General features: G+C 42.3%; 1 pseudogene; it reads left to right on the forward strand.

Annotated features, from left to right (window-relative positions):
- The first annotated feature begins 21,817 nt into the window (after positions 1-21,817).
- LOC123063886 (uncharacterized) lies at positions 21,818-21,945 on the forward strand (annotated as a pseudogene).
- Positions 21,946-24,136: the final 2,191 nt, after the last annotated feature.

The following is a 24,136-nucleotide window of genomic DNA, read 5'->3' on the forward strand; positions in this document are numbered from 1 at the left end:
TCTGCTCGCCGCGATGGGGAAGGAGAAGATGGTGGCATTGGAGCGTGCGAAGAAGGCGATGACGAAGGCGAAAGGGAAGAAGTCCGGCCGGGGCGGATCTTCCTCGAGGTTCAGCCTGCCGCCGGGCTGGATCCAGGGCGACTGGATTCGCTCGACGATCCGTCAGGACGACATCGACGACCTGGTCGAGTGGGGACTGATCCCCCACGAATCGGCGCGACTCCCGAGGAACGAGACCGAGTCGCAGCCACAGGAGGGTGAGCATGTTCTCCTTGCTACTCACGTCGACCACGGGTTTTCCTTGCCTTCCCACCCTTTCTTTTGAGGTTTCTTGAACTTCTTTGGGGCGCAACTCCACCACTTTACCCCGAACACCATCGTGTATCTTGCTGCTTTTGTGTCCATGTGTGAGAGCTTCCTGGGCTGTCGGCCACACTAGGGCCTCTTCAAACACATATTCACGTGCCGTTCTCAGTCGGTCAAGAAGGCCAACCCGAGTGACAAGAGGACGCAAGTGATTCAGATGTGCGGGGGTCTTGGGATTCAGATGAGGAGTAAAAGTACTTTCCCAGCCATGATCCTTCCTGAGTCGGTCCGAGGGTGGCAGTCGACCTGGTTCTACTGCAAGGACCAGCCGACTCCGGGTCAGTCGACTGGACTTCCCCCCTTTTCCATGGCCCAAGTGGAGAAGCCCTCTGCTTTGAAAGTGACCCCAGAGGAGATGGCGCAAGTGAAAGTGCTGGTTGAGCGAGTAGTTCAGCTTGTCCGTGATGGGGTAACCGGTATGGATCTGTTGGAGGTCTTCCTCAGGCGACGCATCCAACCACTTCAAGCTCGTGACCATCCGATGTGGATGTATTCGGGCACCGACGACACCACTCGGATCCATCCAGAGGAAGTTGACGAAGCTACGTTGGAAGGGTGGCTGAAGGGTATTACTGGCAACAAAGACAACCCCAGGGGGTCCCGGAGGATTCCTCCACTCAACAACTCATACGAAACCGACAAGGTATGACTCCAAATGGTCGAGTGTCTTCTTGATTTATCAAGTAGCTGTTTGTTGTCATCCGAATGAATCCTATCTTGGTTGATGTCTTCCAGGCCCTGACTGAGATGTACTCGATGCCCAACGGGGAGAAGGAGCAGGACCTAGAGGGAGAAGCGAGTGGAGGTGAAAGCGGCGAGTGGCACTCTGACGATGAAGAGGTCGACTCTCCTCCTCGTAGGGAAAGATGATCTAAGCTTTCTCACGGTCCAGCAAGCGCCCGTGGCAAAGCGACTGCGCAAACCGGGTAGTCATCGAAGCGCCCTCGGACGTCTTCTCCAGCGCCGACTGAAAAGGCGTCGAAGCAACCGAAAGCAACGCCGTCCAAACCGCCAAAAGCCTTGCCGAAGATCAAAGTGGCCATCCCCATTGCTTCCAGGTATTAGTGGGGCTTGATTTCTTGTTTTAGTATGAATCTGGATTTGAGTCGATTAATTTCGTCAGACATGACCGACTGAATTCTGAAATTTGTAGTGCTTCTACCTCTGGGACTTTGATATGTCTCCAACGTATCTACTTTTCCAAACACTTTTGCCCTTGTTTTGGACTCTAACTTGCATGATTTGAATGGAACTAACCCGGACTGACGCTATTTTCAGCAGAATTACCATGGTGTTATTTATGTGTAGGAGCAAACGTTCTTAGAATGACCTGAAAGTTCACGGAGCCACTTTTCAAAAAATAAGAAAAATACCTGCAAAAGATGAAGGCCAGGGGGACCACCACCTCTCCACGAGGGTGGGGGCGCGCCTGCCCCCCTAGGGCGCCCTGTTGACTCTCCGACTCCAACTCCAACTCCATATATTGAGTTTTCGGGAGAAAAAAATCAGAGAGAAGAAATCATCGTGTTTTACGATACGAAGCCGCCGCCAAGCCCTAAAACCTCTCGGAAGGGCTGATCTGGAGTTCGTTTGGGGCTCCGGAGAGGGGAATCCATCGCCATCGTCATCATCAACCATCCTCCATCACCAATTTCATGATGCTCACCGCCGTGCGTGAGTAATTCCATTGTAGGCTTGCTGGACAGTGATGGGTTGGATGGGATCTATCATGTAATCGAGTTAGTTTTGTTAGGTTTTGATCCCTAGCGTCCACTATGTTCTGAGATTGATGTTTCTATGACTTCGCTATGCTTAATGCTTGTCACTAGGGCCCGAGTGCCATGATTTCAGATCTGAACCTATTATGTTTTCATCAATATATGAGTGTTCTTGATCCTATCTTGCAAGTCTATAATCACCTATTATGTGTTATGATCCGTTAACCCCGAAGTGACAATAATCGGGATACTTGCCGGTGATGACCGTAGTTTGAGGAGTTCATGTATTCACTATGTGTTAGTGCTTTGTTCCGGTTCTCTATTAAAAGGAGGCCTTAATATCCCTTAGTTTCCGTAAGGACTCCGCTGCCACGGGAGGGTAGGACAAAATATGTCATGTAAGTTCTTTTCCATAAGCATGTATGACTATATTCGGAATACATGCCTACATTATATCAATGAACTGGAGCTAGTTCTGTGTCACCCTAGGTTATGACTGTTACATGATGAACCACATCCGGCATAATTCTCCATCACCGATCCATTGCCTACGAGCTTTCCATATATTGTTCTTCGCTTATTTACTTTTCCGTTGCTATTATTATCATCACTAAAATACCAAAAACATTGCTTTTACTACCGTTACCTTTCGTTACCGTTACCACTACTATCATATTACTTTGCTACTAAATACTTTGCTGCAGATATTAAGTTTCTAGGTGTGGTTGAATTGACAACTCAGCTGCTAATACTTGAGAGTATTCTTTGGCTCCCCTTATGTCGAATCAACAAATTTGGGTTGAATACTTTACCCTCGAAAACTATTGCGATCCCCTATACTTGCGGGTTATCAAGACTATTTTCTGGCGCCGTTGCCGGGGAGCATAGCTCTATTCTTTGAGTCACTTGGGATATATATCTGCTTATCATTATGAAGAACTTGAGAGATCCAAAAACCAGGATCTATCCCTCAACTACGATGGGAGGTAAGGAACTGCCATCTAGCTCTGCACTTGATTCACCTTCTGTTATGAGTAAGTTGGCGACACCTACACCTGCTTCTGCTATTCGTTCTAATATGTTGCATGTTATTGATGATGCCACTTCTGCTATGCATGATACTTATGATGATGCCACTTCTGCTATGCCTGATACTTCTGTGCCACTTAGTGATTTTCTTGATGAACAACTTACTAGGGCTAGAGAAATTGAAAATATTGAATCTGATGATACTGATGAAAGTGATGATGAAGAATCACTTGTTATTCCTAAGGGTTATGTTTTTGATCAAGAAGCTTCTTTAGCTATTTTATCTTGCAAAAATAGAAATGAACTCAAAAGATTATTAGCTAAATGGAGTAAGAAATCTCTAACTGCTAGAATGAAACCTGACCCTGCTTTTGCTACTTCACCTACCTTTGTTACTGATAAGTATTATGAATTCTCTGTTGATCCTGATATAATTACTTTGGTTGAATATGATCCTTTTCATGGTTATGAGTCTGAAACTGTTGTGGCACATCTTACTAAATTTAATGATATAGCTACCCTGTTTACTAAAGATGACAGAACTCGCTACTTTTACATCCTTAAAATATTTCCGTTCTCATTAAAGGGTGATTCTAAGATATGGTTTAATTCTCTTGATCCTGGTTGTGTGCGTAATCCCCAGGATATGATTTATTACTTCTCTGCTAAATATTTCCCTGCTCATAAGAAGCAAGCTGCTTTACGGGATATATATAATTTTGTGCAAATTGAAGAAGAGAGTCTCCCACAAGCTTGGGGGAGGCTTCTCCAATTAGTTAATGCTTTGCCTGATCATCCTCTTAAGAAAAATGAAATACTTGATATCTTTTATAATGGACTAACCGATGCCTCCAGAGATTACCTGGATAGTTGTGCTGGTTCTGTTTTCAGGGAAAGAACACCGGATGAAGCTGAAATTCTATTGAATAATATGTTGACAAATGAAAATAATTGGACACCTCCGGAGCCAATTCCTGAGCCCATTCCTAAACCGACTCCGAAGAAGAGGGGTATTCTATTTCTCAGTCCTGAAGATATGCAAGAGGCAAAGAAATCTATGAAAGAAAAAGGTATTAAAGCTGAAGATGTTAAGAATTTACCTCCTATTGAAGAAATACATGGTCTTAATTTACTGCCTGTTGAAGAAACATATGATCCAAATCCTTTACCTATTGAAGAAACTCATGGTCTTGATAACCCGACACAGGTAGTAAAGGTAAATTCTCTCTATAGATATGATAAACCTGTAATCCCATTTGATAAACTTGCTAGCACATGCTTAGACGAGTTTGGTAAATTTATGGCTAAGCAAGAAGACTTTAATGCTTATTTAGGTAGACAATTGAAATAGAATTCAAATATGCTTGAACACTTGGGTGATTATACGGATAATGTTAAAGGTGAACTTAAACTTATTAGTAAACATGCTTCTATGGTTACCACTCAAGTAGAACAAGTACTTAAGGCTCAAAATGATTTGCCCAATGAATTGAATAGTAAAGATAATGATAATGTTGTTAGAGTGACTACTAGAACTGGTAGAATGACTCAGGAACCTTTGTATCCTGAAGGCCACCCTAAGAGAATTGAGCAAGATTCTCAGAGAAATAATATAGATGCACCCAGTCCTTCTAAAAGGAAGAAAAAGAAAAATGATAAGACTTTGCATGCTTCTACTGATCCTATTGTTGAAACACCTGAGAATCCAAATGATATTTCTATTTCTGATGCTAAAACTCAATCTGGTAATGAACCTGAAACTAGTGATAATGTTAATAATAATATTCATGATGATGCTCAACCTAGTAATGATAATTGATACGTCTCCAACGTATCTATAATTTTTGATTGCTCCATGCTATATTATCTACTGTTTTGGACTATATTGGGCTTTATTTTCCACTTTTATATTATTTTTGGGAATAACCTATTAACCGGAGGCCCAACCCAGAATTGTTGTTTTTTGCCTGTTTTAGGGTTTCGAAGAAAAGGAATATCAAACGGAGTCCAAACGGAATGAAACCTTCGGGAACGTGATTTTCTCATCAGATAAGACCCAGGAGACTTGGACCCTCCGTCAAGAAAGCCACGAGGCGGTCACGGGGGTGGAGGGCGCGCCCCCTGCCTCGTGGGCCCCTCGAAGCTCCACCGACGTACTTCTTCCTCCTATATATATCCACGTACCCCCAAACAATCAGAACATGAGCCAAAAAACCTAATTCCACCGCCGCAACTTTCTATATCCACGAGATCCCATCTCGGGGCCTGTTCCCGAGCTCCGCCGGAGGAGGCATCGATCACGGAGGGCTTCTACATCATCATCCAAGCCTCTCCGATGAAGTGTGAGTAGTTTTCTTCAGACCTACGGGTCCATAGTTAGTAGCTAGATGGCTTCTTCTCTCTTTTTGGATCTCAATAAATGATTTCCCCCTCTCTTGTGGAGATATATTTGATGTAATCTTCTTTTTGCGGTGTGTTTGTTGAGATCGATGAATTGTGGGTTTATGATCAAGTCTATCTATCAATAATATTTGAATCTTCTTTGAATTCTTTTATGTATGATTGGTTATCTTTGCAAGTCTCTTCGAATTATCAGTTTGGTTTGGCCTACTAGATTGGTTGTTCTTGCCATGGGAGAAGTGCTTAGCTTTGGGTTCGATCTTGCGGTGTCCTTTCCCAGTGACAGAGGGGCAGCAAGGCACGTATTGTATCATTGCCATCGAGGATAACAAGATGGGTTTTTTTATCATATTGCATGAAACTATCCCTCTACATCATGTCATCTTGCTTAAAGGATTACTCTGTTTTTAACTTAATACTCTAGATGCATGCTGGATAGCGGTTGATGAGTGGAGTAATGGTAGTAGATGCAGAATCATTTCGGTCTACTTATCTCGGACGTGATGCCTATATACATGATCATACCTAGATATTCTCATAACCATGCTCAATTCTGTCAATTGCTCAACAGTAATTTGTTCACCCACCGTATAATACTTATGCTCTTGAGAGAAGCCACTAGTGAAACCTATGGCCCCCGGGTCACTTTATCATCATATCAATCTCCATCACTTTATTATTGCTTTGCTTTTACTTTGATTTTACTTTTTACTTTGCATCTCTATACCAAAAATACCAAAAATATTATTTATCATCTCTATCAGATCTCACTTTAGTAAGTGGCCGTGAAGGGATTGACAACCCCTAAGCGCGTTGGTTGCGTTGAGCTATTGTTTTTGTGTACGTACGAGGGACTCGAGCGTAGCCTCCTACTGGATTGATACATTGGTTCTGAAAAACTTAGGGAAATACTTACGCTACTTTGCTGCATCATCCCTTCCTCTTCAGGGAAATCCAACGCAGTGCTCAAGAGGTAGCAAGAAGAATTTATGGCGCCGTTGCCAGGGAGGTTCGCGCAAGTCAAGATTTGACTCCCGACAACGAGCAATTTCTGGCGCCGTTACCAAGGAGTCTGCACAAAAGTCAACATACCAAGTACCCATCACAATCCCTATCTCCCGCATTACATTATTTGCCATTTGCCTCTCGTTTTCCTCTCCCCCACTTCACCCTTGCCGTTTTATTCGCCCTCTCTTTCTCTATCCTCCCTCTCTATTTGCCTCTTTTGCCCGTTTTCTTATTGTTTCCTCGTGTGTTGGATTGCTTGTTTGTCGCGATGGCTCAAGATAATACTAAATTGTGTGACTTCACCAATACCAACAATAATGATTTCCTTAGCACTCCGATTACTCCTCTTACCGATGCTGAATCTTGTGAAATTAATACTGCTTTGCTGAATCTTGTCATGAAAGATTCGTTCTCCGGCCTTCCTAGTGAAGATCTCGTTACCCATCTTAATAGCTTTGTTGATTTGTGTGACATGCAAAAGAAGAAAGATGTCGATAATGATATTGTTAAATTGAAGCTATTTCCTTTTTCGCTTAGAGATCGTGCTAAAGCTTGGTTTTCATCTTTGCCTAAAAATAGTATTGATTCATGGAACAAGTGCAAAGATGCTTTTTATCTCTAAGTATTTTCCTCCCGCTAAGATCATCTCTCTTAGAAACGATATTATGAATTTTAAGCAACTTGATCATGAACATGTTGCACAATCTTGGGAGAGAATGAAATTAATGATACGTAATTTCCCTACTCATGGTTTAAATTTGTGGATGATTATACAAAAAATTTATGCCGGATTGAATTTTGCTTCTAGAAATCTTTTAGATTCGGCCGCGGTAGGCACTTTTATGGAAATCACTTTAGGAGATGCTACTAAACTCCTAGATAATATTATGGTTAATTATTTTCAATGGCATACTGAAAGATCTACTAAAAAGGTGCATGCGATAGAAGAAATTAATGTTTTGAGTGGAAAGATGGATGAACTTATGAAATTATTTGCTAATAAGAGTGTGTCTTCTGATCCTAATGATATTCCCTTGTCTACTTTGATTGAGAATAATAATGAATCTATGGATGTGAATTTTGTTGGTAGGAACAATTTTGGTAACAACGCGTATAGAGGAAATTTCAATCCTAGGCCTTATCCTAGTAATCCCCCTAATAATTATGGTAATTCCTACAACAATTCTTATGGAAATTATAATAAGATTCCCTCTCATTTTGAATCTAATATTAAATAATTTATTTCTTTGCAAAAGAATTTTAATGCTATGATTGAAGAAAAATTTCTTAAGATTGATGATTTGGCTAGGAACGTTGATAGAATTGCTCTTGATGTTGATTCTTTGAAACTTAGATCTATTCCACCTAAGCATGATATCAATGAGTCTCTCAAAGCCATGAGAATTTCCATTGACGAGTGCAAAGAAAGAACCGCTAGGATGCGTGCTAAGAAAGATGCCTTTATAAAAGCGTGTTCTTCTAGTTCCTATGAAAATAATGATGAAGATCTAAAAGTTATTGATGTGTCCCCTATTAAATGTTTGTTTTGAAATATGAATCTTGATAATGATGGGACTGAATATGATCCACCTTTACCTAGAAGGCATTCTAAGAATTCGGAATTTGTTGATCTTGATGCTAAATTTGATAAAAGTGGGATTGAAGAAATTAAAACCCTAGATGTTGATAAACCCACTATATTGGATTTCAAGGAATTTAATTATGAAAATTGCTCTTTAATTGATTGTATTTCCTTGTTGCAATCCATGCTAAAATCTCCTCACGCTTATAGTGAAAATAAAGCGTTTACTAAACATATCGTTGATGCCTTGATGCAATCTTATGAAGAAAAACTTGAATTGGAAGTTTCTATCCCTAGAAAACTTTATGATGAGTGGGAACCTACTATTAAAATTAAAATTGAAAATTATGAGTTTTATGCTTTGTGTGATTTGGGTGCTAGTATCTCTACTATTCCTAAAACGTTGTGTGATTTGCTAGATTTCCGTGATTTTGATGATTGCTCTCTAAAATTGCATCTTGCGGATTCCACTATTAAGAAACCTATGGGAAGAATTAATGATGTTCTTATTGTTGCAAATAGGAATTATGTGCCCATAGATTTTATTGTTCTTGATATAGATTGCAATCCTTCTTGCCCTATTATTCTCGGTAGACCTTTCCTTAGAATGGTTGGTGCAATTATTGATATGAAGGAAGGGAATATTAGATTTAAATTTCCATTAAAAAGGGCATGGAACACTTCCCTAGAAAGAAAATAAAATTACCATATGAATCTATCATGAGAGCCACTTATGGATTGCCTACCAAAGATGGCAATACCTAGATCTATTCTTGCTTGTTATGCCTAGCTAGGGGCGTTAAACGATAGCGCTTGTTGAGAGGCAACCCAATTTTATTTTTATTCCTTGTTTTTTTCTCCTGTTTAGTAATAAATAAATTATTTAGCCTCTGTTTTGGTTATGTTTTTTGTGTTTAATTAGTGTTTGTGCCAAGTAGAACCATTGGGAAGACTTGGGGAAAGTCTTGTTGAACTTGCTGTCATTTTTATTTGGAAAGTGCTATTTAGTTAATTATTTTTGCAGATGATTAATAGATAAAGTCCTCACGTCCAGCAATTTATTTTAGAATTTTTGGGGTTCCAGGTCTTGCGCTAGCTACATATTACTACAGACTGTTCTAGATTCTGTTTTTCGTGTGTTGTTTGCTTATTTTGATGAATCTATGGCTAGTAAAAAAGTTTATAATCCATAGAGAAGTTGGAATACAGTAGGTATAACACCAATATAAATAAAGAATGAGTTCATTACAGTACCTTGAAGTGGTCTTTTGTTTTCTTTCGCTAACGGAGCTCACGAGTTTTCTACTTTATGTTTTGTGTTGTGAAGTTTTCAAGTTTTGGGTAAAGATTTGATGGATTATGGAACAAGGAGTGGCAAGAGCCTAAGATTGGGGATGCCCATGGCACCCCCAAGATAATCTAAGGACACCTAAAAGCCAAAGATTGGGAATGCCCCGGAAGGCATCCCCTCTTTTTCGTCTACTTCTATCGGTAACTTTACTTGGAGCTATATTTTTATTCACCACATGATATGTGTTTTGCTTGGAGCGTCTTTTATGATTTGAGTCTTTGCTTGTTAGTTTACCACAATCATCCTTGCTGTACACACCTTTTGAGAGAGCCATACATGATTTGGAATTTGATAGAATACTCTATGTGCTTCACTTATATCTTTTGAGCTTTATAGTTTTGCTCTAGTGCTTCACTTATATCTTTTAGAGCATGGTGGTGGATTTGTTTTATAGAAACTATTGATCTCTCATGATTCACTTAGATTATTTTGAGAGTCTTATTAGGATGGTAATTTGCTTAAAATTCTAATATTCTTGGTATGCAAGATTAATAATAAAACTTTCGTATGAGTGTGATGAATACTAAGAAAAGTTTGATGCTTGATGATTGTTTTGAGATATGGAGGTAATAATATCAAAGTCATGCTATTTGAGTAGTTGTGAAATTGAGAAATACTTGTGTTGAAGTTTGCAAGTCCCGTAGCATGCACGCATGGTAAACGTTATGCAACAAATTTGAAACATGAGCTGTTATTTGATTGTCTTCCTTGTGAGTGGCAGTCGGGGACAAGCGATGGTCTTTTCCTACCAATCTATCCCCCTAGGATCATGCGCGTAGTGCCGAGGTTTTTGATGACTTGTAGATTTTTGCAATAAGTATGTGAGTTCTTTATGACTAATGTTGAGTCCATGGATTATACGCACTCTCACCCTTCCATCCTTGCTAGCCTCTTCGGTACCGTGCATTGCCCTTTCTCACACTGAGAGTTGGCGCAAACTTCGCTGGTGCATCCAAACCCCGTGATATGATACGCTCTTTCACACATAAACCTCCTTATATCTTCCTCAAAACAGCCACCATACCTACCTATTATGGCATTTCCATAGCCATTCCGAGATATATTGCCATGCAACTTTCCATCATTCCGTCCATCATGACACATTCATCATTGTCATATTGCTTAGCATGATCATGTAGTTGACATAGTATTTGTGGCAAAGCCACCGTTCATAATTCTTTCATACATGTCACTCTTGGTTCATTGCATATCCCGGTACACCGCCGAAGGCATTCATATAGAGTCATCTTTGTTCTAGTATCGAGTTGTAATCATTGAGTTGTAAATAAATAGAAGTGTGATGATCATCATTATTAGAGCATTGTCCCAAGTGAGAAATAAAAAAAGGCCATAAAAAAGAAGGCCCAAAAAAAGAGAAAGGCCATAAAAAAGAGAAGGCCCAAAAAAGAGAAAGGCCATAAAAAAGGAAAAAGCCCAAAAAATGAGAGAAAAATAGAGAAGGGACAATGTTACTATCCTTTTACCACACTTGTGCTTCAAAGTAGCACCATGATCTTCATAGTAGAGAGTCTCTCATGTTATCACTTTCATATACTAGTGGGAATTTTTCATTATAGAACTTGGCTTGTATATTCCAACAATGGGCCTCCTCAAGTGCCCTAGGTCTTCGTGAGCAAGCAAGTTGGATGCACACCCACTAGTTTCTTTTGTTGAGCTTTCATACATTTATAGCTCTAGTGCATCCGTTGCATGGCAATCCCTACTCCTTGCATTATCATCAATCGGTGGGCATCTCCATAGCCCATTGATTAGCCTCGTTGATATGAGACTTTCTTTTTTTGTCTTCTCCACATAACCCCCTCATTATATTCTATTCCACCCATAGTGCTATGTCCATGGCTCGTGCTCATATATTGCGTGAAAGTTTATAGGTATGAGATTACTAAAGTATGAAACAATTGCTTGGCTTGTCATCGGGGTTGTGCATGATGAGAGCATTCTTGTGTGACGAAAATGAAACATGACTAAACTATATGATTTTGTAGGGATGAACTTTCTTTGGCCATGTTATTTTGAGAAGACATAATTGCTTAGTTAGTATTCTTGAAGTATTATCATTTTTATGTCAATATGAACTTTTGTCTTGAATCTTTCGGATCTTAATATTCATACCACAATTAAGAAGAATTACATTAAAATTATGCCAAGTAGCACTCCGCATCAAAAATTCTGTTTTTATCATTTACCTACTCGAGGACGAGCAAGAATTAAGCTTGGGGATGCTTGATACGTCTCCAACATATCTATAATTTTTGATTGCTCCATGCTATATTATCTACTATTTTGGACTATATTGGCTTTATTTTCCACTTTTATATTATTTTTGGGACTAACCTATTAACCGGAGGCCCATCCCAGAATTGTTGTTTTTTGCCTATTTTAGGGTTTCGAAGAAAAGGAATATCAAACGGAGTCCAAACGGAATGAAACCTTCGGGAACGTGATTTTCTCATCAGATAAGACCCAGGAGACTTGGACCCTCCGTCAAGAAAGCCACGAGGCGGTCACGAGGGTGGAGGGCGCGCCCCCTGCCTCGTAGGACCCTCAAAGCTCCAACGACGCACTTCTTCCTCCAATATATATCCACGTACCCCCAAACGATTAGAACAGGAGCCAAAAACCTAATTCCACCGCCGCAACTTTCTATATCCACGAGATCCCATCTTGGGGCCTGTTTCGGAGCTCCGCCGGAGGAGGCATCGATCACGGAGGGCTTCTACATCATCATCCAAGCCTCTCCGATGAAGTGTGAGTAGTTTACTTCAGACCTACGGGTCCATAGTTAGTAGCTAGATGGCTTCTTCTCTCTTTTTGGATCTCAATACAATGTGTTCCCCCTCTCTTGTGGAGCTCTATTCGATGTAATCTTCTTTTTGCGGTGTGTTTGTTGAGACCGATGAATTGTGGGTTTATGATCAAGTCTATCTATGAATAATATTTGAATCTTCTCTGAATTCTTTTATGTATGATTGGTTATCTTTGCAAGTCTCTTCGAATTATCAGTTGGGTTTGGCCTACTAGATTAGTTGTTCTTGCCATGGGAGAAGTGCTTAGCTTTGGGTTCGATCTTGCAGTGTCCTTTCCCAGTGACAGAAGGGGCATCAAGGCACGTATTGTATCGTTTCCACCGAGGATAACAAGATGGGTTTTTTATCATATTGCTTGAAACTATCCCTCTACATCATGTCATCTTGCTTAAAGTGCTACTCTGTTTTTAACTTAATACTCTAGATGCATGCAGGATAGTGGTCGATGAGTGGAGTAATAGTAGTAGATGCAGAATCATTTCGGTCTACTTGTCTCGGACGTGATGCCTATATACATGATCATACCTAGATATTCTCATAACTATGCTTAGTTCTGTCAATTGCTCAACAGTAATTTGTTCACCCACCGTAGAATACTTATGCTCTTGAGAGAAGCCACTAGTGAAACCTATGGCCCCCGGGTCTCTTTATCATCATATCAATCTCCATCACTTTATTGTTGCTTTGCTTTTAATTTGCATCTCTATACCAAAAATACGAAAAATATTATTTATCATCTCTATCAGATCTCACTTTCGTAAGTGGCCGTGAAGGGATTGACAACCCCTAAGCGCGTTGGTTGCGTTGAGCTATTTTTTTGTGTAGGTACGAGGGACTCGAGCGTAGCCTCCTACTGGATTGATACCTCGATTCTCAAAAACTGAGGGAAATACTTATGCTACTTTTTTGCATCATCCCTTCCTCTTCGGGGAAATCCAACGCAGTGCTCGAGAGGTAGCAATAATGACATAGAAATTGAACCTGCTGTTGATCTTTATAACCCATAGTCAAAGAATCAACGTTATGATAAAAAAGATTTTGTTGCTAGGAAACATGGTAAAGAAAGAGAGCCTTGGGTTCAGAAACCCATGCCCTTTCCTCCCAAACCATCCGAGAAAAAGGATGATGAGGATTTTGAGCGCTTTGCTGAAATGATTAGACCTATGTTTTTGCGTATGCGATTAACTGATATGCTCAAAACCAATCCTTATGCTAAGTACATGAAAGATATTATTACAAATAAAAGAAAGATACCGGAAGCTGAAATTTCCACCATGCTTGCTAATTATACTTTTAAGGGTGGAATACCAAAGGAACTTGGAGATCCAGGAGTACCCACTATACCATGCTCCATTAAAAGAAACTATGTTAAAACTGCTTTATGTGATCTTGGAGCCGGTGTTAGTGTTATGCCTCTCTCTTTATATCGTAGATTTGATTTGAATAAGTTGACACCTACTGAAATATCGTTGCAAATGGCTGATAAATCAACTACTATACCTATCGGTATTTGTGAGGATGTGCCGATTGTAGTTGCAAACGTTGCTATTTTAACGGACTTTGTTATTCTTGATATTCCCGAGGACGATAGTATGTCTATTATTCTTGGAAGACCCTTTTTGAATACTGCAGGGGCTGTTATTGATTGCACTAAAGGCAATGTCACTTTTCATATTAATGGTAATGAGCGTACGGTACACTTTCCGAGGAAACAACCTCAAGTCATAGTATCAACTCTATTGGAAAAATTCCATCGATTATATTTGGAGGTTTTGATTTTCCTCTTCCTACTGTCTAGAAGAAATATGATATTCTTATTATTGGGGATGTGCATATCCCCGTTGAGGTAACATAGTGTTATTCGAAATTTCTCCGGTTCCATGTTATTCGGAATGAGTTCATTAACAAGACTTGATCAACCTTGTTAGTGGATTCCTTTTGATGATCATGAGATGGATGAAACTAGAAGGCACAACCTTTTGTACCCCACTTTTACTTTCTGTTATTTATATTAAATAAAATAAAAATAAATATTTTCTGTCTGTTATCTGATTATCTGTGCAATATAAAAATACCTCGAAAATAAAAGTTCTCCAAATTCCTTGAAATTTAAATATGATTTTTTCCAGAATATTAGAGAATATTTGGCACTAAGAACACAGCAGGGGGGCCAACCACCTGCCCACGAGGGTGGAGGGCGCGCCCTGCCCCCCTGGGCGCGCCCCCTGCTTCGTGGGCCCACGGTGGCCCTCCTCCACTTATCCTTTCACCCATACACTTCTTCTTCCTCCCACAAACACGAATATCCGGCTCAAGCATGAGTTCTAACTCGTTTTGCTGCCATTTTCGATCTCCTTGCTCAAAGCACTTCTCACAAAACTGCTTGGGGAGATTGTTCCTTGGTATGTGACTCCTCCATTGGTCCAATTAGTTTTTGTTCTAGTGCTTTATTCATTGCAAATTTTTGCTGCTTAGGTGACCCTGTTCTTGAGCTTGCATGTCAAATTTATATGGTCAAAAGTAGTTTTGATGCATGATATAGGCCCTAGGCACTTGTAGGAGTAGTTGCTATCAATATTATTGAGTTTGGTTTACTTTTATTTTGAAGTTACTTAAAATTTCAGAACTTCTCAGAAAATGATGAGGAGACTTTTGAGGGGCTCATCGAGCCAAAGCTCAAAGGAAAAGGCACCAAAGCCTAAGTATAATCTGCCTCGCACCACGGAGGTTCGGGCGTGTGAATGGCCTTCCGAGGATTTCTTGAGAGCAGACGGGATTTATGAAGATTTGCATGAATTGGCTCAGAATGCAGGCCTCACCGCTTTCCTCCACGACCAATGCGATCAGTATCTCTTACTCACAAATACCTTTGTGAAAAACTTTCATTTCCATTCTAGGAACTCACCACCTACGGTGGAGTTTCATTTATATGATGAGCATAAGGAGATGTCACTTTATGATTTTTGTCGGATTTGTTTAGTCCCTTTTGAGGGCAAGACAGAAGAACCACATCGTGATGATGTGGAGGGGTTTATTGATACTATCACTGTAGAGGAAACAAGGAAGGTTTCCGATGCACGAATCACTAGCATACATTTTCCTGTTTTACGCTATTTTGCATTATTTGCTAGTCGTTGTTTAATTGGTCGCGGAAACTGTGGAAACCTTAGTATCCCTAATATTATTATTTTGCTCCAAGGTTTATACAGTGATAACACTTTTAGTATGGGCGGCATTATTGCCAAACGGTTAAGTCTGAACCGTACAAAGGGCCCCATCTTTGGAGGCATCTATGCCTCACGCCTAGCTGCACATTTTAACATAACTATTAGGCATTCTGAGAAGGAAGAAAAAGTGTTGCCTAATGTTTATCTAGATTATAAAAGTATGGTGGCACATGATTTTTATTGTTAAGAATAGGCAAGGAGAACTTTAATATCAATTGTTCTTTAACAAACATCATCCTGAGACTATTACCCTGCCTGCTCCTTCTTTGTTTGATTTATCTTCAGGCACGTAGCTTGTTCCATTGAAGGCTATACATGCCTACCGGAACCCTGCACCAGCTGAGGAGCCAGAGCCGGAACCACAAGTTGATCCTTCACGATAGTCTAATTACCAGTGGGATCCGGAGATGATTGTCAGCTAGTGGCAATCGGAGTCTTCCTCTTCTTCATCTTAGTACGACCCCAACTACTATTATGGATATCCGCCAGGCCAGCCGTGGCCATAGACCAACTTAGGCCAAAAGCCTAAGCTTGGGGGAGTACGTATTTCCCACTGACATTACATTTATGTTCACACACTCATTGCTAGATGTCGGTGCTCATACTTTTTCATTGTATCATCCATGCTAGTTTATTTTTCTTTTTATGCTTTCTTCTTGTGTGTTTAATAAACCTTAAGAAAAAACAAAAAATAGTTGTAGCTTTTAGTTAGTTTAATTTCCATGCTTGCAGTAGTAATTAAAAAGAAAACCCAAAAATATTTCCTGTTCTTCTTTTCCTTGTTGGGAGCTTTCCCGTGTAAATAGTTTTATTTCTTTTCTTTTCTTTGGGGGTCGATAGGAGAAGACCATAATTAAATTGTTGAAGTGGCTCTTATATGCATTATTGTTTATCTGACAAAAGAGCCCATATTGCCTTGTCTTCTCCTGTTTATTGAATGCTTGCAGATTCCAGCTTAGTCCAATGCACGTGCACTATTATTATTATTCACATCGTTCGGTCATGCAAGTGAAAGGCAATTATGATGATATATGATGGACTGGCTGAGATGAGAAAAGCTGGTATGAACTCGGCCTCTTTTGTTTTTATAAATATGATTAGTTCATCGTTCCTGATTCAGCCTATTATGAATAAACATGTTTGCAATTACAATTAGAGATCATAGTTTCTTGTGCCATGCTTGATTAGCTATGAGTTATAATGGTTTACCTTGCGTGCCAACATGCTATTAAAATGGTTATGATGTGGTATGATAGGGTGGTATCCTCCTCTAAATGATTTAAGTGACTTGACTTGGCACATGTTCACGCATGTAGTTGAAACAAAATCAACATAGCCTTCACGATATTTATGTTCATGGTGGATTATATCCTACTCATGCTTGCATTTGGTGTTGATTAATTTTAATGCATGTTCATGACTGTTGTCGTTCTCTAGCTGGTCACTTCCCAGTCTTTTGCTAGCCTTCACCTGTACTAAGCGGGAATACTGCTTGTGCATCCAATCCCTTAAACCCCAAAATTATTCCACATGAGTCCACTATACCTACCTATTTACGGTATCTACCTGCCGTTCCAAGTAAATTTGTATGTGCCAAACTCTAAACCTTCAAATAAATATCCTGTTTTGTATGCTCGAATATCTCATGTATCAACTAGGGTTGTCTGTATCTTCCATGTTAGGCGGGTTATTCTCAAGAGGAGTGGACTCCGCTCCTCACTCACGAGATAAATGGTTGGTCACCAGGATGCCCAGTCCCATGCCTTATGCAAACTAAATCAAAATAATTGCAAACAAAACTCCCCCTGGGACTCTTGTTAGTTGGAGGCACTCGTTGTTTCGAGCAAGCCATGGATTGATGCTTGTTGGTGGAAGGGGGAGTATAAACTTCACCATTCTGTTTCGGAACCGCCTATAATGTGTGTAGCATGGACGATATCGCCATCTCTTGGTTGTTATGTTGACAATGAAAGTATACCGCTCAAAATATTATTCATCTCTGTTTCAAAACCGAGCTCTGGCACCTCTACAAATCCCTGCTTCCCTCTGCGAAGGGCCTATCCATTTACTATTATGCCGAGTCATCATCCTCTTATTAAAAAGCACCAGTTGGAGAGCACCGCTATCATTTGCATTCATTACTGTTAGTTTACATTGAGTATGACTTGACTGGATCTCTTTTACCATGAATTACAATGTCTAGTCAGTCCTTGGTCCTTAAAGGTGCTCCACATTTATGTTTTGCAGTCTCAGAAAGGGCTAGCGAGATACCATCTTGTTATATCATATTATGATTGTTTTGAGAAAGTGTTGTCATCTGAGATTTATTATTATGGCTCGCTAGTTGATTATGCTATTGATATGAGTAAACTTGAGACCTATGCGTTATTGCAAATGTGGTTAGTTATAATCTTTGCTGAAAACTTGAATGCTGGCTTTACATATTTACAACAACAAGAGCAAACAGAGTTTGTAAAAGTTTTTCTTTATCACTTTTAGTTTATCAACTGAATTGCTTGAGGACAAGCAAAGGTCTAAGCTTGGGGGAGTTGATACGTCTCCAACGTATCTACTTTTCCAAACACTTTTGCCCTTGTTTTGGACTCTAACTTGCATGATTTGAATGGAACTAACCCGGACTGGCGCTGTTTTCAGCAGAATTACCATGGTGTTATTTATGTGCAGGAGCAAACATTCTCGGAATGACCTGAAACTTCACGCAGCCACTTTTTAGAAAATAAGAAAAATACCTGCAAAAGATGAAGGCCAGGGGGGCCACCACCTCTCCACGAGGGTGGGGGGCACGCCCCCTACCTCGTGGGCCCCATGTTGACTCTCCAACTCCAACTCCAACTCCATATATTGAGTTTTAGGGAGAAAAAAACCAGAGAGAAGAAATCATCGCGTTTTATGATACGGAGCCACCGCCAAGCCCTAAAACCTCTCGATAGGGCTGATCTGGAGTCCGTTCGGGGCTCCGGAGAGGGGAATCCGTCGCCATCGTCATCATCAACCATCCTCCATCACCAATTTCATGATGCTCACCGCCGTGCATGAGTAATTCCATCATAGGCTTGCTGGACGGTGATGGGTTGGATGGGATCTATCATGTAATCGAGTTAGTTTTGTTAGGGTTTGATCCCTAGTGTCCACTATGTTCTGAGATTGATGTTGCTATGACTTTGCTAGGCTTAATTCTTGTCACTAGGGCTCGAGTGCCATGATTTCAGATCTGAACCTATTATGTTTTCATCAATATATGAGTGTTCTTGATCCTATCTTGCAAGTCTATAGTCACCTATTATGTGTTATGATCCGTTAACCCCGAAGTGACAATAATCGGGATACTTACCGGTGATGACCATAGTTTGAGGAGTTCATGTATTCACTATGTGTTAATGCTTTGTTCCGGTTCTCTATTAAAAGGAGGCCTTAATATCCCTTAGTTTCCGTAAGGACCCCGCTGCCACGGGAGGGTAGGACAAAAGATGTCATGCAAGTTCTTCTCCATAAGCATGTATGACTATATTCGGAATACATGCCTACATTATATCAATGAACTAGAGCTAGTTCTGTGTCACCCTAGGTTATGACTGTTACATGATGAACCACATCCGGCATAATTCTCCATCATTGATCCATTGCCTACGAGCTTTCCATATATTGTTCTTCGCTTATTTACTTTTCTATTGCTATTACTATCATCACTACAAAATACCAAAACATTGCTTTTACTACCGTTACCTTTCATTACCGTTACCACTACTATCATATTACTTTGCTACTAAATACTTTGCTGCAGATATTAAGTTTCCAGGTGTGGTTGAATTGACAACTCAGCTACTAATACTTGAGAGTATTCTTTGGCTCTCCTTGTGTCGAATCAACAAATTTGGGTTGAATACTTTACCCTCGAAAACTGTTGCGATCCCCTATACTTGCGGGTTATCAGACTTCCACCCGCCAGTATGAAGACGAGGACATGGAAGATGCGGTCACCTCCAACCCGGGTACAATCCTTTGTGATCTTGTTCTCGATTCTATGGTTAATTAAATTTTGATGACTCATCTAGGGTCAGCTGATTTCTTTGCAGCCCCTCCCAATGTCATTGAGCTTCCGGATGATGACGAGGACATCCCGCTGAGGCCCAGGAAGAAGAAGGCAATAGCTAGCAAGACATCATAGTCGGAGCCGGTGGCAGAGCGGGTAGTTCAACGGCTTGAAGATGTGAGTAAGGTTTCTGTAACCTTTGCTGACCCAATGTCGAGTGCGTGTCCTGCATCGTCGACTGCTCCAGAGCTTGTTTCAACTATCCAACTTCATGCCTTGGATCTCCAAGCCGCTTTGTCTGGACTGTCCGTCCCCTTCTTTGCCACTCATCATGTTCCAGAAAGCCAGTCGGACGCCGCTGTGGAGGCTATTCGTCGGGCTGGCATAATGATGGAGCGGGTGAATGCGGTGCACGAAAGCAATCAGGCTGCTTATGACGCTAGCGCGGCTCTTCGAGCCAATGTCCAGGTAAGTTAACTTCCAACTGAACTTGTTATTTAAGGATATGCTACCCGGATATTTTCCTTCGTGCAATCTTTCATTGTCTTGCACTTCGAGATTGTATGCCCACTGGGTGCAGCCGAGTGGAATCCGAACCAGTGGGGGCACGCCAAGTGCACCCACTGGGTGTAATCCCCGAGACCGCAGTCGACTGCTGGCAGTCGATTGGGGTCTGAGCACTTCCTTTTTTACTTGGCCTGGGCGGACCGGCTGAGTGGAATCTGAACCAGTGGGGGCACGCTAAGTGCACCCACTGGGTGTAGCCCCTGAGACCGCGGTCGACTGCTGGCAGACGGTTGGGGTCTGAGTACTTCTTCCTCTCCCTTCTCTTTTTTTTACTCGGTCTGGGCGGACCAGCCGAGTGGAATCCAAACCAGTGGGGGCACGCTAAGTGCACCCGCTGGGTGTAGTCCCCGAGACCGCAGTCGACTGCTGGCAGTCGGTTGGGGTCTGAGTAGTCTTGAAGTTTTATTCACTCGGAAGTAGATAATCTTTGATCTTGTCGATTGATATGTCTTTTACTCACTGTAGAAATCTTGTTCGCTTATCTCCAAGTTTGCCGAATTTGAGGAAACCAAAGGCAACTCAACCTTGACCTGGAGTTGGCTCAGCAGAACTTGAAGAAGGCTCAAGATGAAGTCACTGGTATGAAAGGTAACGGCCTGTCGACTGCTTATCTTGACCATCCTTCAAGTTATCTCTTCATTCTTCTGTTTGATCTAAATGTGTATTTTGCAGTGAAAATGAGGCTGGCCATGGAGAAGGACTTGGAACTTGCAGCTGCGTAGAAGGAGGCTCAGGAGAAGACTGCCCTTGCTGACCAGAAACTGGCTTCGGTAGGAGCGCTGGAGGAAGAAATTAACAAGCTGAAGTCGTCTCTCACTAAATCCAATCGAGAGGCGACTTGTCTAAAAAAGATAAAGTGGCTCTGAACGACCAGCTAGAAAGCATGACTCGCAGGAAGAATGATTTGGAGGCTTATCTGAAATCTCTCGCCAAGAAACTCTTTCTTATGCTCGAAGGTACCCCTTTTTACCTGACTATTTTACTGTTTGCAAGTTAGACCTAACCAGTCGACTCATTAACTCCTTGACTCTGTAGAATTCTGCCAAAATTTTGAAGAGGAGACTGGACGGATCGAGACGGGCTTGGACCCTATCCGTTCACCAGTCGGCGACGAGGCTACCATGAATGTGCTTCAACTGGAATCCCGCGTCGCCAGTGTTACAAGTTATCTTGCCCGTCTGAAGGTGCAGTTTCACGCATCGACTCATCGCTCTGGCCAAGGGCAACGCTTCAGAATGATCTCAAGTCTCTGATGGCTCGACTCAATGAGGTCCCTGGTCGAGTGCAGGAACGGAAGAAGTCCTCTGCCCGATGCGGTGCTGACGTGGCTCTGTCACTGGTCAGGGTCCACTGCAGAGAAGCTCGAGAAGAGAAGCTGGCGGCGATCAAGGTCGCCAACACAAAAAGGCATGACTTCCAATCCTTCATGGAGACTTTCATTGCTGCTGCCACTCGGATCGCTTACGGGGTTGATTTGGACGAGTTCGCCGAGCCTGCAAGTCCTCCTCCCGCCGAGTGAACAAACTTGATACTTAAACTTGCTTTAAATTTGCCTCGGAATGCCGAGTGGTTTTTGTAACCGTTAAACTCCTTTGGGCCTGACGCCCGAGTACTTTTATCTTCGTCCTGAAACTCTCGAGACTTTATCTGATCTTGGTTTATCTTCTGCATGTGCTTGCGTTTGCCTTCGAGTGGAACTTATTCTTCACTCGGAATATCTAAAGCATCGGATCCCATCAGAACTTCGAAGTTAAGTGTGCTTGGGCGAGAGTAGTACTAGGATGGGTGACCTCCTGGGAAGTCCTCGTGTTGCAACTCTGAGGGAGATATTCCAGTCGACCTGCGCCTCGTCATCCTTGTGGATAGGGATGGAGCGCACATTGTACTTGTGGCGCAGCTTTGACGAGAGGTTTGCAGTCGACCTGCACCTCGTCGTCCTTGCGGATAGGGATGGAGCGCACATTGTACTTGTGGCGCAGCTCTGATTAGAGGTTTGCAGTCGACTTGCACATCGTCGTCCTTGCGGATAGGGATGGAGCGCACATTGTACTTGTGGCGCAGCTCCATGGAGAGGATTGCAGTCGACCTGCACCTCGTCGTCCTTGCGGATAGGGATGGAACGCTCATTGTACTTGTGGCGCAGCTTCGTGGAGAGGATTGCAATCGACCTGCACCTCGTCATCCTTGCGGATAGGGATGAAGCGGACATTATACTTGTAGCGCAGTTCCATGGAGAGGATTGCAGTCCACCTGCACCTCGTCAACCTTGAGGATAGGGATGGAGCGCACATTGTACTTGTGGCGCAGCTCCATGGAGAGGATTGCAGTCGACCTGCACCTCGTCATCCTTGCGGATAGGGATGGAGCGGACATTGTACTTGTAGCGCAGTTCCGTGGAGAGGATTGCAGTCGACCTGCACCTCGTCAACCTTGCGGATAGGGATGGTTTTTCAACTTAGGCGAGTACTAGACTGTAGCTAAGCCCCCGGGTGTGAGGTTTTCTCATCACTCGGTAGGATTTTTGAAACTTAGGCGAGCACTGGGATGCAGCTAAGCCCCCGAGTGTGAGGTTTTCTCATCACTCGGTAGGATTTTTGAAACTTAGGCGAGTACTGGGCTGCAGCTAAGCCCCCGAGTGTGAGGTTTGCTTAACTCGGTAGGATTTTTGAAACTTGGGCGAGCACTGGGCTGCAGCTAAGCCCCCGAGTGTGAGGTTCGCTCATCACTCGGTAGGATTTCTGAAACTTAGGCGAGCATTGGGCTTCGGCTAAGCCCTCGAGTGTGAGGTTTGCTCATCACTCGGTAGGATTTTTGAAACTTAGGCGAGCACTGGGCTGCAGCTAAGCCCCCGAGTGGGAGGTTCGCTCATCACTCGGTAGGATTTTTGAAACTTAGGCGAGCATTGGGCTGCAGCTAGGTCCCGAGTGAGAGGCTTGCTCATCACTCGGTAGGATTTTTTCAACTTAGGCGAGTACTGGACTGCAGCTAAGCCCCCGAGTTAGAGGCTTGCTCACCACTCGGTAGGATTTTTTCAACTTAGGCGAGTACTGGACTGCAGCTAAGCCCCCGAGTGAGAGGCTTGCTCACCACTCGGTAGGATTTTTTCAACTTAGGCGAGCACTGGACTGCAGCTAAGCCCCCGAGTGAGAGGCTTGCTCACCACTCGGTAGGATTTTTTCAACTTAGGCGAGTAGTGGACTGCAGCTAAGCCCCCGAGTGAGAGACTTGCTCATCACTCGGTAGGATTTTTTCAACTTAGGCGAGTACTAGACTGCAGCTAAGCCCCCGAGTGAGAGACTTGCTCATCACTCAGTAGGATTTTTTCAACTTAGGAGAGTACTGGACTGCAGCTAAGCCCCCGAGTGAGAGGCTTGCGCATCACTCGGTAGGATTTTTTCAACTTAGGCGAAACAGATTCGCAGCTAAGCTACCGAGTGAGAGGCTTGCTCATCACTCAGTAGGATTTTTTAAACTTAGGCGAAATGGATTCGCAGCTAAGCCACCCACTGGGGGATTTCAGAAACAAACGTAAGCAATCGACAATCATTTTAGAATACTGTAAAAAACTCTTGTCTTTGATAAACAAACTACAAAGGTGCTTTTTATTACATCCCCATAGACTGAATGCTTAAGTATAAAAGGGGCGGAGCAGCTCTGCATTCCAAGCTCGCGGCTCGTCTTTCTTGTGCTCGACGTTGTAGAGGTGGTACGCTCCATTGTGGAGCACTCTCGTGACAACGAAGGGGCCTTCCCAGGCAGGAGCAAGCTTGTGAGGTTTCTGCTGATCCACTCGGAGAACCAAGTCTCCCTCTTGAAATGCTCGACCCCTCATGTTTCTGGCATGGAATCGACGCACGTCTTGCTGATAGATGGTTGATCGGATCAAGGCCATCTCTCTTTCTTCTTCCAGGAGATCAACTGCATCTTGCCATGCATGTTCCGCTTCTTCTTCTGAGAAAAGCTCAACTCGGGGCGCATTGTGGAGCAAGTCACTCGGAAGTACAGCTTC

Source organism: Triticum aestivum, chromosome 3A (genome assembly GCF_018294505.1).
Source record: "Triticum aestivum cultivar Chinese Spring chromosome 3A, IWGSC CS RefSeq v2.1, whole genome shotgun sequence".
NCBI classification, from domain to species: domain Eukaryota; kingdom Viridiplantae; phylum Streptophyta; class Magnoliopsida; order Poales; family Poaceae; genus Triticum; species Triticum aestivum.